Consider the following 17,250-nt stretch of genomic DNA (forward strand, 5'->3'; position numbering starts at 1 on the left):
AACCACGGCTAGCACCGTCGACGCAGGAGGCTGTTTGCGTCCACTTTCACACCTTTTATTGAGACTACTGAGAAAATAAAGTGAGCACTGAGTTAACATGTTTGGGTCAGGGGCGTAGCCAGAAAAATATTTTTGGGTAGGCCTAGAAAAATACGGATAGGCATCTTTGCAGTTTTTAATAACTTATTTACTTTTCGATGTGCACCCAGTGCATCATTTTTCGGAGATACTTTCATTTTTGGGTAGGCCTTAGAACAAATTGGGTAGCCCTGTGCCCGTGGCTACGCCCCTGGTTTGTGTTATAGTATCAAGATCTGGTCAAGTGTCTGTGCCTAGTATTTCGGAGATTATTTATTTGCATGAAAGTAGACCTAAGCCCCAGGTTCATGTAGGAGTCTCTTTCCGTCAATACCTGGACTCATAATGGCAGCTTGTCTGATATGCACAATCATGTTACAACAATCGCAAGTAACCTGAGATATCAGCCCTGTACACAGAGAGCGCATAGGATCTTACTGTTGTATTCATAGACTTTAGCACCATTTATAATATTCATCCTCCCAGGTAATTTCAAGCACCTCTTTTCCCGATTTCTAAAGAAGCAATTAACTGACGCGCCAGTATCTGTCATGTGTCTGACAGTAACAGATTAAAGTCCTTTCGAAGCTGACCTTGATTATGGTCGAAGCATTTTTTTACATAAAAATACAGTCCATTTGTATAACATCACGCACTGCTTGCTAATCACACCCCAACAGCTAATCATGTGAGTGAAAAGCAGATTTATTTTTTATTTTTTTGTATTTACCGTAAGACTCATTAGGCCTCTTTATATCATCTTGTCAAAGACAAGGTCACGTACAAGAAATCGCTGCTCTTTCCAATCATTCTTGTTTATTCTCCATATATTCACCTTAAGCAATCAAATTATTATTGCACTGTCGTTGCACTGTAGCATTGTTGTAGTAGAACGGTATACTGTAATGTTCTTTTTTTCACTTCATCTGTTATCAGTATCAAATACAGACTACACCACCAACTCACTGTTAAACTATGCACCTTGATCCTTTATTTTCCACTGTACCATACAAAATAATGTGTGCACTATTCTAGGTCGTTATGTTGCTTTGGATACAAGCTTTGTCTGGCTAAATAAACACGTGTTGGTGATATATGGTTTCCTTCTGCCTAACTAGCTTACAGACACTCTAAATAGACAAAACTGCAGGACATCAAATCCAGTCCAGAACTAGTCTGGTCCTGCCAACAGTGTGGTAGACATGACCTACTGTAGGCTAGGAGTGACTGCCTACCGCTGGTCCTCCTCTGCAAGGCGAAACCGAACCAGCCTTTGTTAAAGAGCTGGAGGATAGGGACGCATGAGAGATGGAGGTTTAATAGATGGATTCAATTCCCCAGTCTAGCAAGGAGACTGCATCAATAAGAATATCAACAGTCCGTGAAATGCCTTTCATTTGTAGCATCAATAGGATGGACACCGGGTCCATATGGTTTCACCAGGGAGCTTCGGACCAGTAAAACTGAAAATGAAACCACATCCATGCTACATTGGGATTGGAGTGTGCTTTCTAGAAGGGTCTGGCGTCGTGTGCCGCCATGGTGTGCACACATGTCAATCCATAACAACCAATCCATAGCAACAATGTCCTTGACATGTTTCCCCACTGGTGTGCACAACAACACAATTAAACGCTTGTTCAATACTATGTTTCTCAGTGATGGCATGTTGGACTGTTCAGGTTTGTAGGGGTGTATCAAGGCTTAGTATCAATGTTGGGATGAGGGCTAACGGCAACAACTCTGACTCTTGAGGCTAAAGTCACTAGGCTCTCTGGCGTTCAGAGATATTTGCCCGATAAAGCCCCACATTCTCTCTGCGGGCTCTCCGCGCTCTATGCTGGGCTTGCTATTGTAGTCTATCAGCCTGGAATTGAGTGCACTCCATGAAAGATCAGACAACAGATCAATAGTCGGCCCCCTTAAGGATGAGTCTGCTAACTCAAACAGAGAGGACGCCGGGCCTCTGATATACCGGGTGGGGGGGCGAGGGCAGCTAGTCGTAGCGGGCAGAGAAGAACACACACGCCTACCAGACGCCGTGGGGCATCTCCGTGCAGCCGAGAGAAGGAATCGTGGTGTGAAGCTCGGGGTGAAGAGGTTTCCGAGGATGAGTCACTTTTTCGGAGTCTTGTCAGATTCTGACGAAGATTTATCACGAGGATGCACCGTTGTCATGACGCGCATTAGGTTCCAAAATTCTGTCGGTATTGTACAGTATGTGAAAATCTGAATAATTGAGTTGCAAGTTCAATATACAAAAAAAACAAGGAAACAGCATTCCATTTGACATTTTACCCTTCTGGCAGATGCTTTTGTCCAAACAAACGTATATACAGCGAGTACAGCCAAAGATCAGAAGTGCATGGTTCTAAAGTGTTTCGGTGGTCAGAGTCGAGAACGAACAGTACTTCACAGTGCACAGTGTAGAGTAACCACATCTCAGCTACCAAGCATGGTGAACAATAATTTAATAATAACTACAGTACAGTGCTGCAGGAGAACAACTGCTACAGAGCACATTGCGGCAACATTGGATTGATCAATAATGCTGGCACTGTGTGTGAAAATATGCATCGTTTAATTGCATGGTTTGATCAAACTCTACAAGAACTGAATACAGACAAAATGAAGGCCTTCAGATTTTTGTCCAGCATGGTGCAGCTGACAAGTCACACTTGGATGCTGGCATAGCAAATCTGATTAGCTGCCTTTCACATGTACTTTGTTTGATCTGATGGAAAGTTGGCACTTTCTCATTAAAAATCCCTTAATATTACTTAGGTGGTCCTCCACAGTCACCCCCCTCCGTCCCACTCCACTACACCCCCCCCCTCCCCACTCAACTCCCCCCACAAACCACCCCCGCTCCACTCTGCCCCCCTCCATCCCCCTCCATCCCCCTCCCTCCCCCTCCCTCCCCAAACCCCCATATGACTGAATTATAGAACTTCTCGCTTGGAAATTAATTTACTTCGATGACCAGTCTGCAATAAAGAAAATATAAGGTTCATGATCATCAGTATCATGAAGTCTCGGTCTGCGCTCCTGTTTGTGTGGGCCGTGTCTTTCCCCCTTGGCTCTCTCTTAGTTCGGAACACATTCTGGGGAGCTGCACGGCGTGAGGCAGCTCTTACTTTGGTTTCTTAAATGGTCCAACGACAATACATTTACGTTTTATTCATTCACGCTTTTCTCCAAATCCACGTAAAAAAACCAGTGCATTCTGAAAGTAGAGGGACAGATTGAGGATCAGAAGGGCGTAGCTCTGACAAGATTCTGGTGGTCAGAGTCAAGGAACGCTCTGTGCTTATTAGCCGCATTGCATAGCAACCGCGTCTCGACCTGACACAAGCGGAATTCTACAATGCAACAATAACATCTCAATTACTTATACACAGTGTGACATCTCAATTGCAGTCGTGCATTAGTATGGTGTAGAATACATCCTCATCAAGTGCAACATCCATCCCTACTTGATGTATTGCATCAAAAGTTCATGTTGAAGGGATGTGGATGGATTTGGATGTACTTTAGTAGACCACGCAGTAAAGTGGTAATTAGTTGTGTCTTGTTACTGGTTGTATGTTTGATTTACCAGGTAGTTTTTTTTATGATTTTGTAAATAGTCGTAAACTTCAGATGGGCCCAGAGGAGAACTCTTTGGAACATTCTTTATTGTAAATATTTCCTGAAAATAGAAATGATGCTATACTTCCGTAGCTGATGAAACTGAACTGAACACAAGTGAATGAAATGATGAAAGCGAATGCAATTCGTTAACTGTTACTCAAAAAGAGAAATTTCTGACATGAAAGCTAAATAGAAGTGCTGTATAGAAAATTCCCATAGGATGCAAACTGTTCACTTACAAGTAATGAGTTTAATTAGTCTTCACATCTTTATAATATTAATTATTGTTATCGTTTCTCAAAAGGTAATTAAAGCTATCTAGGCCACACAGTGATGTTCGAAATCCTTGATGAGTTTTAAGCTTTATGATGTTTAATCAATTAAACTTGATATCCAGACATTTCTCTGTGTATAAACAGGATTCTCTGCCTTACACATTACTCATATCACAATTCCACTTGTAAACTAGGAAGACTTCTTTGCTTAGAAATAGCAGATTTAACATAATTTGTATGATTAATGAGTTTCATTTAAATTCCCAGAGTAAATTCCGTGAAACAAATTACGTCACTTACAGAGCACCTTCACTGCTTACGCATTAATCCGCGAAAACAAAAGTGCCAACTCTTACCAACTAAAAGAGAAGACAGCACACATTACAAAGCCACAATAGGAAAAGTTAAACCGCAAACCCACAAGGTGTTTTTGTCCATGCTCCTGTAAAAAAAGAAATGCATTTTCGCAGATTGTGGATACATTAAGAAGATTTTAGGTTCCAGCACAAGAGCATCTTTATTATTATTATTCGGGTGATCTCCACTGAAGTGTGTACTCCCAGGGAATCTAATTATTTTTCTACTTAGCTTTAGTATCAGTTTGCTAGCAGTGCGCTTTACGATAGCGCCACTACACATCTAATAGGAGACCGTCTGGTCCTTCAGTCTCCTCTCTCCTCCCTCCCTCACGGGGGCAAGCAATTAAACCGCCGGTTGAAGTGAGGTTATCACACAGATTGTGACTAGGCTGCAGCAAACAATGTCCCACCACAGGGCTATGTGAACACATGCTCTGTGGGGCGGTTTTCCGCCTGTTGGGGGGGATTTATTAGCGGAACGAGAGTAGCCCCTCCCACCTCCGTCCCCCCTCTCTCCGCCACTCCTGCCACGCCCCCCCCCCCACCTCTCACTTGCAACAAACACTGGAGACTAACCTCTCCGACGCCCTCTCCTGATTGGCTGTCGGCCGTTCGGTGCAGCACCTGTCTTCACCGGCAGGCAGCCGGGCTCCGGTCGTGTGTGGGTGTTGTGTGCAGAGACGCTTCGACAGGCGGTCTCTGGCCCAGTTGTGGCCTGCGGGAAGGGAGGAACCTGGGAGGGCGATGCTCCTGCTTCTCTGTGGAACATTCATCAGGAGGAATAGGGTATTGTCTTAGGAGAAAGGTTTCAATCACCGAGGGCATAAGTGTGCGCAATTCATTTGTTCACGTAACATATCCACTGCAGGTTGTGTCGTCTGAGAGAGACGCAGAGGCTACTTCCCTCGTGTTGTCAAAGACACCTGCTGGATTTTTTTGTCAGTAGACCAATGGCTATTTGGCCCTCACGTGTCAAACTGACACAAAGCATTATTGTTTTTCGGCTCAAACACAATGTCGAAATACTTGGAGTGTCACTCCCCCCCCCCCCTCCCCCCCAAGAAAAACCTGCCAATGTCCTCTCTTCCCTCTCCAGGCCCCTTGCTCTCTCTGCCACCACCCACCAACTTGATGGAAAATGTGTTCTTCCTCACGCCACAGTCAGGATCCAGGATCCTTCCGTCGGAAGCGTCGGCTTGTGCCACGGGCGGTGCACATGCTGTTGTGAGCTCGGCCCGGGGGTCTCGTCCCCCAGTCCTCTCCAGAGGGAGGGCGAGGGAGGGGGGGGGGGGGAGAGAGAAAGAGGGGGGGGAGAGGAGTGAAAACACCACCAGGGGAGAATAAACTGCTTCCAGCCACATCCCTTTGTCTTCTTCCCCCAGCAGCAGCCGTTCACCTGGACCTGAACCAGGAGCCACGGCTGTTTCTCTCTGTCCTGCTCACCTGGGTTTATGGAAATGCAGTCACAGACAGGAACACAGTAAGATGAAGTGCCTGTATATATGTACATATGATGCTAATTCATGCCTTTTAAGCGATGGGGTAGCACTTTACCTTCAAATGAAATATGTAACTACGTATCGAGGCTTTAATGTATTACCACAATTAAAAAGCCCATTGAGGGGGGCAGTCTCTCCATCGTCAAGTGTCTGACGATGAATGTTTCTGACGACGACGCCGTCCGTTTTGTTTGGTCGTTCTTCTCACATGCGGTGAGTGACTTTGACCATCCTTTGCCAAATACCACACTCCCGGAACAGGTGCATTGTGCAGCCCTGCACTGTATCTCTGCAAAAAAATCAACTGTCTCCAACTATCTTATCTATTTAACCCTTTACTGCCTAGCCAACATTCCAAACATTCCATAAGCTGTTGAAATATGATATTCATATTAATATTCATATTTTTTGAATTTTCATATTAAATCATACACCTTAACTGTTTATACCATCTTGAAGAGGAGAACTAGGAGATTTTTATCATGTCAATAAATATATGATCACTTGAGGCAAATCATATTTTATTAAAGTGGTTTCAGGCAGCCATTCTTTACAAAAACTTCTCCATCCACCATACCTCATCAGACAACTGCTATTTTCACCGATTTAATTACAAGATGGAGAAATACTTTGAGTGGGTGGAATATCCACAAGTCTGTAGGCAATGTAGAACAGAAGACAGATTAGAAATATCATATTTTGATTAAAAGTTATGACCATTCTAGTGACTAGTGGAGACATAGGGAAAACCGGAATTATCCTGTCCCAAAAGTAGCTAGCTCTATGGCTGGATACTCCTCTCGATAACTAAAAAACGTTCGAGTTTCTTCCACAATCGACCGAATTGGCCAAACAAGGCATGTACATTTAGCTTACAGTATACATAATCTACCTAGTTAATGTTGTTTTTCGAAGTTTTTTAGAAATCTGCTCAAATCGAAGCTAAACAGTGCTACTACCGTCATTGCTGCCTGTCACAAACGGCCAAGCCGGACACGTCGTTCTTTCCTGAAAACACTCGCTTCACTCCCACAAACAAATTCTTCGTAAGTAAAAAGTTTAGACTTTTAATTGACAATATTGACAACACATATTAAGGAACTTGTCTTTACTCATAATATCGTCTCCGATTTAAATTCGAAGCTGTAAATCTAACACTGTAGGCAATCTCCCATGGTCTCCGCTCTGGCTCCGCCTCGGAAAACAATGGCTGCCGTTGCAGACGATAGATTTATTTCCCCCTCCCACTAACCCCTTAACCAATGATATGTACTTTGAGCTTAAGTTGTCATGAGTATCTGGCAGTTTTCAGAAATAAAATCGGTGATTGGACGGTGACGCTATTAGGGCGGGAACCATGGGCATTTTAATGCCCATATTTGAATGGTCCGGCAGGAAAGGGTTAAGGGCTGTGTGTGTGTGTGTGTGTGTGCACACACGTGTGTGTATCACCCACTGACAAAGAATATGACAGAATATGGTAGGGAATGATTTATGAGGGTCAAAACACATACCACGGTACAATACATGCATTCTACCCGGAGAGGAAAGAGGCCAGGGCTCGGCCGTGAGCCCTAATATATCTTTCTATAACATTTTGACATTTCACTTAAGACACAGTTATCCTCGCCTGTGCATATTGGTGTCATAGCTGCAGTTGGATGCTTACCCTGTCGGCGCGGATGATTTGATCACATGGTTGTATTGCCCAGGAGTCAGGACACCTCATTCATGGGGCTGCATTTCCCTACTGTACAAACCCTTCCTTTTGTTTACCACGCAGAGTAGACTGGGGTGAGGCGTATGTGTGCGGAGGGCTACTGTTTCATTGGCTTAGTCAAACCAACCGAAACGTTCACATCAAAACGTTTGAAGACGAAGTGGATCTTTTTTCGCGTTTCATCGAGGTGAGTCTAGCTGTCCGACTGCATCGCCTCATGATTGAGAGTGCGGTCCATACTTTCTGGAGCATGTGGTTCTTCTTCGAAACGTGTGCAAGGCGTGCTGCGTTTGTTCCACGGGCCACGTGAAAGGCTGGCAAACTCCACGCCCAGAGAAATGAGAGATGACTCAGCCTAATTTGGCTGTGCAGAGGGGATCTAGAACCATTTAACAGATCTTAAAGAAACGCCTTGGCAGACTGGAATGCTTTTGATTGGCCTGCTTGTTTGCCAAGCTTCAATTTAAATGGAGAGTCTTTAGAGCAGACTTAATTAGAGCCAAATTGAAAAGTCACGCGACATGCCCAGATTCGAAAGTGTCACCCATAGTACTGAGCAAGCTTGATTGGAGCGTGCCACCACTGTACGTCAACCATTAAGGACGTTTTAAAGACTTGATGGATTTCTGTAACACGCAGAAATATCTGGACATCTTGCAAAGAACCGACAGCGACAGGCGTGCAAGCCATAACAAATGCTCTGGTTCTTCATCGACTCTTCCCCAGGACGAGGTAAAGAGCTTTGCAAGCACGGCAGGTCATTTCGAAAGTCAGATCTCCATTCTAGGGGTCAGTACTTTGCTGCAAAGAATCAGGAAGCAGAGACAAAGCTCCAGACAAGCGGTCCGTCCGAGCGCACAACCCCCATCTTTCCTGCTGAGTTACATAAAAGAGCTTTGAAAGTATCCATCACCATCCGTCCTCCGATGACTTAAGAGTTGCTTTTGGTGTTCAAGGACACGTTTCAAAGGGGGACACACAACAAAGACGAATGCATCAAAGCCGTTTCCATTTGTCTCCACTTCCAGCTGGCGTCCGCACGCACAAGCCTTCCGACAGCTGAGGTGTCAAAGCCACCATCCCACCAAACTTTTCTATTAGCAGTGGAAATCAGTGTTTTGCATTGCAGCGTCCTGTTCCATTCACCCTTCACCTCTGCCCTGGTGTCAGAAGGAAGGCAGGGAAGTCGCTGAGGGGCTGCAACTTGGACAGGATAATGCTGCGTGGTGAAGCGGAAAATGAGGCTAGTGATTATTTCATTCCCAGGAAAAGGCGTGCTCTACAGAACTCTGGACGTGGAATGAAGCACGACCTGGAAAAAGAGCAAAGTCTAGAAAACAAGATGCATGACAGCAGCATCACCTTAGCAAGAACTGCTCTTTTTTTCCAGCACAAGACAACCCTCGCACCCACATAGAGACAAAAACCCACTCACACACCACCGACACACACACACAGACACAAACACACACCCAGGCAGAAACAAGGAGAGATCGACATTCAGACAAGAGCACACACACACACCAACAGACAGACACAAACCCACACACCCACACACAGACACAAACACATACACACAGACAGACACACATGCACATACATATTGCAGATGTGTATTGCCTAGCTAGGGTTCTTCTTCCTGGAGACCTGAAGTTCCTGGAGAACTGCAGGTCTCTAACTGTAATGAAAGATTCAGGTGAGGACACAGTTCTACTGGGCAGGCTGTCTCACCGGTGACATTCACCACAATTGTATTATGGGTCTGTTTGTCTGTTACAGTAATAGCAACATTTCTATTGAAATAAAGCACACAAACCAACATAAAGATGAATTGATGAAAAAGGCAATTTTATCGACCATGCATATCACGTCATATAAGGATGAACAAATATATAATGGCTCAAAATGAAATGCATTAACTTCAATAATGGCAAGTCAGTTCAAAACAAATCAGTTAATAAATTGAATTTCTCTCTTCAATTCACTTATGGTGTTTATCTTAGCAGGCATATTAAAGATACTGCATGGGATATTGCTCACCATTTATGTTTCTTATTAAAATGTGGGATGCAATCTCACGTTAAAATTAAATCTATGAAATATAATGACTTTATTTAGATGGATTTGCGTTCAGATGTCAAGACGTCATCAATCAACTTAATATGATCTGAGGAGTCAGAAATTGCCGAGAGATAACATTTGATTTTCAATTTGTATTTTGATTAAAAACTGATAAACATTTATTGGGACATGGCACCATTTTCAGTAAAATTCCAAAATGCCAATCATGCCAGAAAAAAAAATGATAACAAAGGATTCAATTTTGGCTTGAAAACTTGAAAACTTTGTCCTGAACAATGTGATAGTCAACCATTGTCCCCTTTCTGTTGAGTTTATTTCTAATTTAAATGTCTAGTTTCTATTCAGCCTTATGTTACATTACTGTAATAAACACCAGGCTTGTCCTGGTATGTTAGGTGTTCTAGGTTGTGGGGGGGGGGGGGGGGGGGGGGGAGATGGTGGGACCTGTGAGGTCATTAATCATCTCTGACACTTGGATGGAGATAAGAAGGGGACAGAGAGTCTTGCTGTGGTGACGGAACGGAAATAATAGAACGCAGAACCCTGTCTCCGGAAGAACCAGCAAGGAGATCATCTCATGCAGTCTTGGACAGTCAAATTCATCAAGTAAAATGGACAAATACATGTATTGGACCAGATCATTCGTTTCATAAGCATGTCCTATCATATAATGGTTCCGGGTGGTGGCTGATGGTTGAAAGATGTAGATTCTGGAATGTTCCTGTTATACATTCTGGAATGTTCATGTTCCTTCCAGGAAAACCTTCTGTATAAACATGTATGAACATTATTAAAGAATATTAAAAGGATCTATTTGCTCACGGGCCTAAAATAATATGCCACGTCGACAAAAACTTACATCCTGTATCAATGTGTCCCTCATGGAATACCCCCCAAAACACAGGTAAATATTTTGTAGTGTTGGAAATGTAATCTTCAGTTTCTGATGGCGTTGAACTGCGAGCTGTTCTGCATTGGCTTTGTGCTTGTGTACTACAGTAAAATTATTTGTGTTAAAGCAGCATGAAATTGCATGTGTTTGCCAACGATTCCTGAGAGCGATCAAGTCACTGTCCAAATCAGTCCACAGAAGAGCAGGAAAGGGAATAATTTAAATTAGATCAAATCGCAGAGACTCGTGACATGTGAGAGGTTCACTTCAACTCTACAAGGAGAAATCACCTCTCCCACACCGTCTAGGAGCGAAAGTTACAGTAATGGCGACGGAGCATCGAGGCAGCTAGATTACAGAACTATTATACGGATCCTGACAGTCCCTAAGGAACGACATTTGTTTTGTGGCAAAGTAATTCCTATCAACGGCCCAGACATGTTACCATGACGATGGATAACTCAATACACACTCATAGAAGGGGTTCAAAAGTGCCAAATGAAACAACATGAAACTTTTCACCCGAAAGCCATAGACATCAGGCTATTAACTGCTACAGTCCCGAATCATAACACAGATTTTGAACAAATTTTGATGTATTTCCATCTAATTTCATCAATGTGTATGCAAACACATTTAACATTTGATTTATTTAATGAACATACAGTATAGAATTTCAGTAATAGTGTCTGGGTATGAGAGTGCTAAACCATGCATTTCATAAAAATTGATTGAATTTTATTCAATTTTTTCATTGAAATAGATTGAAATAAATTCACATTAAGCTATATGGTGTTAATGAAGAGAATGACCCATTCTGAGGATAATTGTGATCCGCCAGAAATCTCTCTGAAGCCTCCAAGCCTTCCTCCGTCTTCTGGGCCGGTCCTTATCTGTTCTGTCTCCGATGTCCATGAAGCATTTGAACACATTGAGTCCAATTAGGGTTTAATTTCCACTGAAAGCTTTGCTGATAAACGAAATATGGCGCAACTCCGCCGTCTTAGATCTTATCAAATTCATGAATGTAAAACACATTTTTCTACTGAAAAGGGGTGTTAAGAACACACTTTACATCCATTTGTAATTCACTTTAAAGTGAAGCGATATTTAATTCACGCCAGCCCCTTGGCGAAACCATCAAAGCATATTGAATTGACCCCCAGGAACCAGACACGGGTCATTTTGCCCACGGTCTGCTCACGGCACCTTTGGTCTCCTTACTCTCCACCTGGACTGTTGACACACACACACACACACTCACTTAGATCCCAGCCTTGTGAGGTAGGCCTACTTCTGTATGTATGAGAGTCACCAGCGAGGAGAGCCTCGGTATGCATCCAGATTGACATAGTCCCACACTACGTATTCTATAAGAGAGCGTCCACCACCGTGGAGCCCGCCACCGGAGGTGATGGTGGCGCAGGCTCGCTCTGCCCTCGGCCGCCTCATTAAAGAGCTATAAAGCAGTTTGACACATGCAGGCTGCCAATCCATCACAGCCAGGCCCTCTCGCGCTCCGCGGCAGCCTCTGGGGGAGGGGAAGGCTGCAGCGTCTGGAAAGGAGTCCACGCCGAAGTGAACTGTCGTCTGGTGAGCCGGTCTGCCAACACCCCTAAGGCGCAGCGCCAGCGCCGGATCCAGAGGAAGGCTAACACGTCGCTCAAACTCATGAGCAAGGCAATTAGCAGCAGCCCCTACGGATCTCACGTTCCTCTCCCAATGATTATTTCTCTCATTCCCTCCCTCTCTTTCTCTCTCTCTCTATGTCTCTCTCTCTCTCTCTCTCTCTCTCTCTCTCTCCCCTCTTTCCCTCCCATACCCCCATACCGCTTTTCCTTAATTCTTTCAGCGAAGTTTACCAGTCCAAGATTCATAATTCAGCCATCAACACGATTTATATCCACACTTTGCAGTCTGTTTCTACGTGGTATTTTGCCCGATACCGTTCAATGGCTTCATTCCTCATTATCCTAATTATGTCTTCTCCTAAAATAAAATGACACTAAATTTCATCTACACGGCCAATTAACAAAATAGCAACCTGATGTCCAGAGGGAAAGCCTCTGACAGAATTTATAATTAGATTGTCACAAACCTAATCATCGATAGCACAGCATGAGTAACACAGGGGGAAGACAGACTTAGTAGAAGCATAGCTGGACCTTACACTCACAAAGGTGCGGTGAACACTGCATAGAAAAGGTGGGGCCATGTTGAGTTACTAAGCTTGACAAGTAACTTTTTTTTCCTTCTTTTTTTCTTTATACCAAGAACTGATGTGAGGACTTCTGGTCTTAACTTCACAAAATAAAGACTGTCATTTCGGAGATAACAGAGAATAGGAATGCTTCTCAGTCGACCCGGCGGTTCAGTGTACCAGAAGCCCACAGCAAAATCCACCAGCCCAATCCATTATGCCAAGCCTACACTATGTTAATTTTACCTCCTTCATCCAAGAGCACAGAATTCAATCAGAACCACAGTGTTTGCTGTCAAGTGCACGGCTATTCTCCTCGTGCTGCTATCGCAGACTCGAGAGAGAGAGAGAGAGAGAGAGAGAGAGAGAGAGAGAGAGGGGGGGGGGGGGGCGAGAGAAGAAGAGTGGGATAGACAGGGAGAGAGAGAGAGAGAGAGAGAGAGAGAGAGAGAGAGAGAGAGAGAGAGAGAGAGAGAGAGAGAGAGAGAGAGAGAGAGAGAGAGCGGAGGGGGGGAGTGAGAAGAGGGCGGTTAAATTAATAATGAAATGCCAGCAGGACCAGCAGGAGGAGAAGTTGTGAATACGGCTTCAAAGAGCTCCCTCTTCCCGAGTGAGCTCTGGATGGCAGCCCACTCGGAAAGAACCCACAGAGCACCCTGCTTCCATAGGCCTGCCCATGCTGCGATATTAATAAATGTCCTTCATTATTTTCCCCAGTGGGATCTTGTTAACCTCTGCTCCCCACTTAATCAATCCTTGAGCAAAACAAATGTTGCCGCCATCCAGCATCGTGTCACGACGGAGCTCATGCGCACGGAGAGAATCGAAAAACTGGTGCTTCACACGGACAAAGACATTGGCGCTATGTTATTGGTTGTCATAAGAGGTGTAGTGGTGTGCAGATTTCAGAAGAAGAGATCTGTTGAATCTATAGACTTAGCACCAGTCTAGCACTGTCTTATGGTATGAGGGTCAATACAGACCCGCATTCATCTGACCGATACTTCCATACAAGATGACTGTGTTCGGATTCATCTGTGTTCAAAAACAATCTTCAGAGAAACACATTCAAAGAAAACTCTGTTTATCACCATGAAAGCCATGCATAAATTGTTAAGCAGATTGTCCAGTGTTGCTGCTGACAAGATATATATTTTTTACTCATGGGCGTATGTCTCCCATTAAGAGAAAAAACACGTAAAAACCATCAATCTCCCCCGCCGGTTTTACTTGAGTGTTCTAAAGCTTCTTTTTTTGGCATTCAGCCACATGTGGAATACATAGCGTGTGTAGCCCTTAGAAGGTGGGAAATATGATGAGTGATGGGAAGGGTCATAAATCACAATCATATTACTAAGACTTTTGTCCTCACCTAATCCTCTTCACGTCGTGGAATTAAATGCCTGCTTGCCATGGGGGGGGGGACTGTTTGAGAAAAGGATGACATGAAAATACCATTAAATCTCTCATATTGAATATTTTTTTGCTGTTATTATTCTGTGAACCCTTTCATTCTCATAGATGTGAGATTGGGGACATCATTTTTCAATTGGGGAGTGGTATCATAATTCGTCATAAGACCTTCTTTGAGATCTTAACCGCATGCCATTCTGGAGCAGCATATGAGTGAATCCTAGCTCAGGCACGCCACTCAGACAGCACGCTTCATTACACTCATTAACTACACCTGTGTTAGCCTGCTTCAAGCCCATTGGCCCAAGTCCGATAAGGCGACAATATAAGGCCACACAGACACTCCTACACTCATTCCCGGTTGTTGTACAGTGCTGCTGCCATCCTCCACCATCTCCCTGTGCTGTCTGTGTTACTATCCATCAGGTAGGATTATTTCTCTATTTGCCCCCTGCCTCACAGTCTATGTGTTTTGCTCGCTAATGCTAGAGGGGGGGAGTGCTTCACCTAGATACCTCCACTCTGCCAAAGTCAAACCTATTTCCATGTCTATGGTTCTCAATTGATAACCATTGTGGTTAATATGTGAGTGTCTTGACTGAACTGCAGTTGTCAACATGAGCAAAGGATATCTCATCAATGACGACACCCGCCCCAAGGTGTGGGTTGAGTACAAGGGTGAGACCAAGAGCTTCTATCCAGAGGATATCTCCCATGGTTCTGGTCAAGATGAAGGAGATTGCAGAAGCCTACCTAGGCAAGGTAAGATTTTATAAATTGACTAAAGCAATCTTTAACCTGTTAAGACTCCTGTTAAGCAATATTTTAAACGCCCTGTCTTGATGTTCAAATTGACCTTGGGTCTATTATTTCTTCCTCACTGTTAAACAATTATGTAGTTACGGTGCCAGCCTACTTCAACGACCCTCAGCGCCAAGCAACCAAAGATGCTGGACCATCTCTGGCCTGAATGTTCTGAGCATCATCAATGAGCCGACTGCTGCGGCCATGGCCTACGGCTTGGACAAGGTGAGCTGCTTCAGAGACCCATTTCTTGTATGTTTTCGCTGTGATGAAGTTTATTCCTGCCATTCGTAGTTTCCACCAGAGGTTGAAAGACCAAAGATGGCCCAACACCTTCCTTGGATGTCTGAGCGAAGTCGCTAAACCCTGCTGTCTGGATTGTTAATGATATTTATATTAATAGTCCCCTCTAATGCAACAGGTTGGAGCTGAAAGGAAGTTCCTCGTCTTCGACCTTGGCGGTGGTTTTGATGTCTATCCTGACCATTGAGGATGGCATCTTTTTGAAGTCAAAGTCCACTGCTGGAGACTCCCATCTGGGTGGGGAAGATTTCGATAACCGCATGGTCAACAACTTCATTGCAGAGTTCTAGCGCAAGTACAAAAAGGACATCCGCGACAACGAGAGCTGTCCGCCGTCTGCGCCTCGCCGTGATAGGGCAAAGGGTACCCTGTCTTCCAGCACTCAGGCCAGCATCGAGAACGACTCCCCTGTATGAGGGCGTCGACTTCTACACCACTAGGGCCTGCTTTGAGGAACTCAAATGCTGACTTCTTCCGTGAAACCCGGTCGAGAAGTCACTCCGGGATGCCAAGATGGCCAAGGGGCAGGTCCATGACATTGTCGGTGGCTCTACTTGTATCCCCGAGATTCAGAAGCTGCTGAGAGACTTCAACGGCAAAGAGCTCAACAAGAGCGTCAACCCTGATGAGGCTGTGGCTTATGGAGCAGGTGAGGCAGGCACTGAACTTCAGCTCCTCTCAGGTCGCCGTGATGACGTTTATTCCTGCCATTCGTAGTTTCCGCCAGAGGTTGAAAGACCAGAGATGGCCCAACACCTTCCTTGGATGTCTGAGCGACAGTAACCAAGTTTTAATGTTGATCCTGCAGCTGGTGAGGATTTTTAGTTCCAATGTAATTGTTTTCAGCTGTCCAGGCTGCCATCCTGTCTGGTGACAAGTCTGAGAATGTCCAGGACTTCTGCAGGACGAAACCCCCCTGTCCCTGGGTATCGAGACTGCTGGAGGGGTCATGACCGTCCTGATCAAGCGTAACACAGCCATTCCAACCAAACGGACCCATACCTTCACCACCTACTCTGCCAACCAGCCTGGTGTGTTTATTCAGGTAAACGGTCTGGATAAAATGTTTTCTAAATCCTTCCTTCGCTGTGATGTTTATTCCTGCCATTCGTAGTTTCCACCAGAGGTGTCAAAACCAAAGATGGCCCAACTCCTTCCTTGGATGTCTGAGTGAGATGTAGTTGATTGTTGCTTTTCAGAAGAGCCATGCATACTTTCCTCATACTGAATTTGACCAACAGGTTTACGAGGGTGAGAGCCATGACCAAGGACAACAACCTGCTTGGTAAGTTTCAGCTGACTGGCATCCTCCCAGTTCCTCGGTGTTCCTCAGATCGAGGTCACCTTCGACATTGATGCCAACGGCATCATGAACGTGTCTGCTGTTGACAAGCGCACTGGCAAAGAGAACAAAGACCACTATTACCAATGACAAGGGTAGGTGTCCTGAACTCCTTTAGTGTGATCTGAAGGAGGGGTGGGGCTATCACCCACTAAACTCAAGTTTCTCAGGACATTTTTCCTTATCTTCCTTGAAGGTTTGGGTGTGGTCCATGGGCATATGTGAAACCCTCTGACACACTTGTAAAAAGGCTATACATTAGTTTTGCTGTGCATTAACTAATTCCTCATTATCTTCCAGGTCGACTCCAAGGAGGACATTGAGCGTATGGTCCAGGAGGCCCACAAGTACAAGGCAGAAGACGACGTCCAGCGTGACAAGGACTCCTCTGCATTCAACATAAAGTCCACCGTGGAGGATGAGAAGTAGACCGGCAAGATCAGTAAGGAGGGCAAGGCCAAGATTCTGGAGGAGTGCAACAAGGTCATCAGCTGAGGTTGACTAAACGTTTCAAGTGTTTACCCTCTCTCTGCATGTGCAGCCGAGTGCAATATACAGGTGTAAGGGATCCTATTTGTATTGCAACATTGTTTTAAAACAGTTTTTGCAAAAAAAGACAGACGCATTGCACAACTAAACTGTCAATTTCA

General features: G+C 44.6%; 2 non-coding genes and 1 pseudogene across 2 annotated transcripts; all 3 read left to right on the plus strand.

Moving 5' to 3' along the window:
• Positions 1-15,159: 15,159 nt before the first annotated feature.
• On the plus strand, positions 15,160-17,029 carry LOC124487494 (annotated as a pseudogene).
• LOC124487721 lies at positions 15,216-15,309 on the plus strand. Its single transcript, XR_006958483.1, has one exon. It is a non-coding gene; the product is annotated as a small nucleolar RNA SNORD14 (small nucleolar RNA).
• On the plus strand, positions 15,942-16,035 carry LOC124487722. Its single transcript, XR_006958484.1, has one exon. It is a non-coding gene; the product is annotated as a small nucleolar RNA SNORD14 (small nucleolar RNA).
• Positions 17,030-17,250: the final 221 nt, after the last annotated feature.

Source organism: Hypomesus transpacificus, chromosome 26 (assembly GCF_021917145.1).
Source record: "Hypomesus transpacificus isolate Combined female chromosome 26, fHypTra1, whole genome shotgun sequence".
Classification (NCBI taxonomy): domain Eukaryota; kingdom Metazoa; phylum Chordata; class Actinopteri; order Osmeriformes; family Osmeridae; genus Hypomesus; species Hypomesus transpacificus.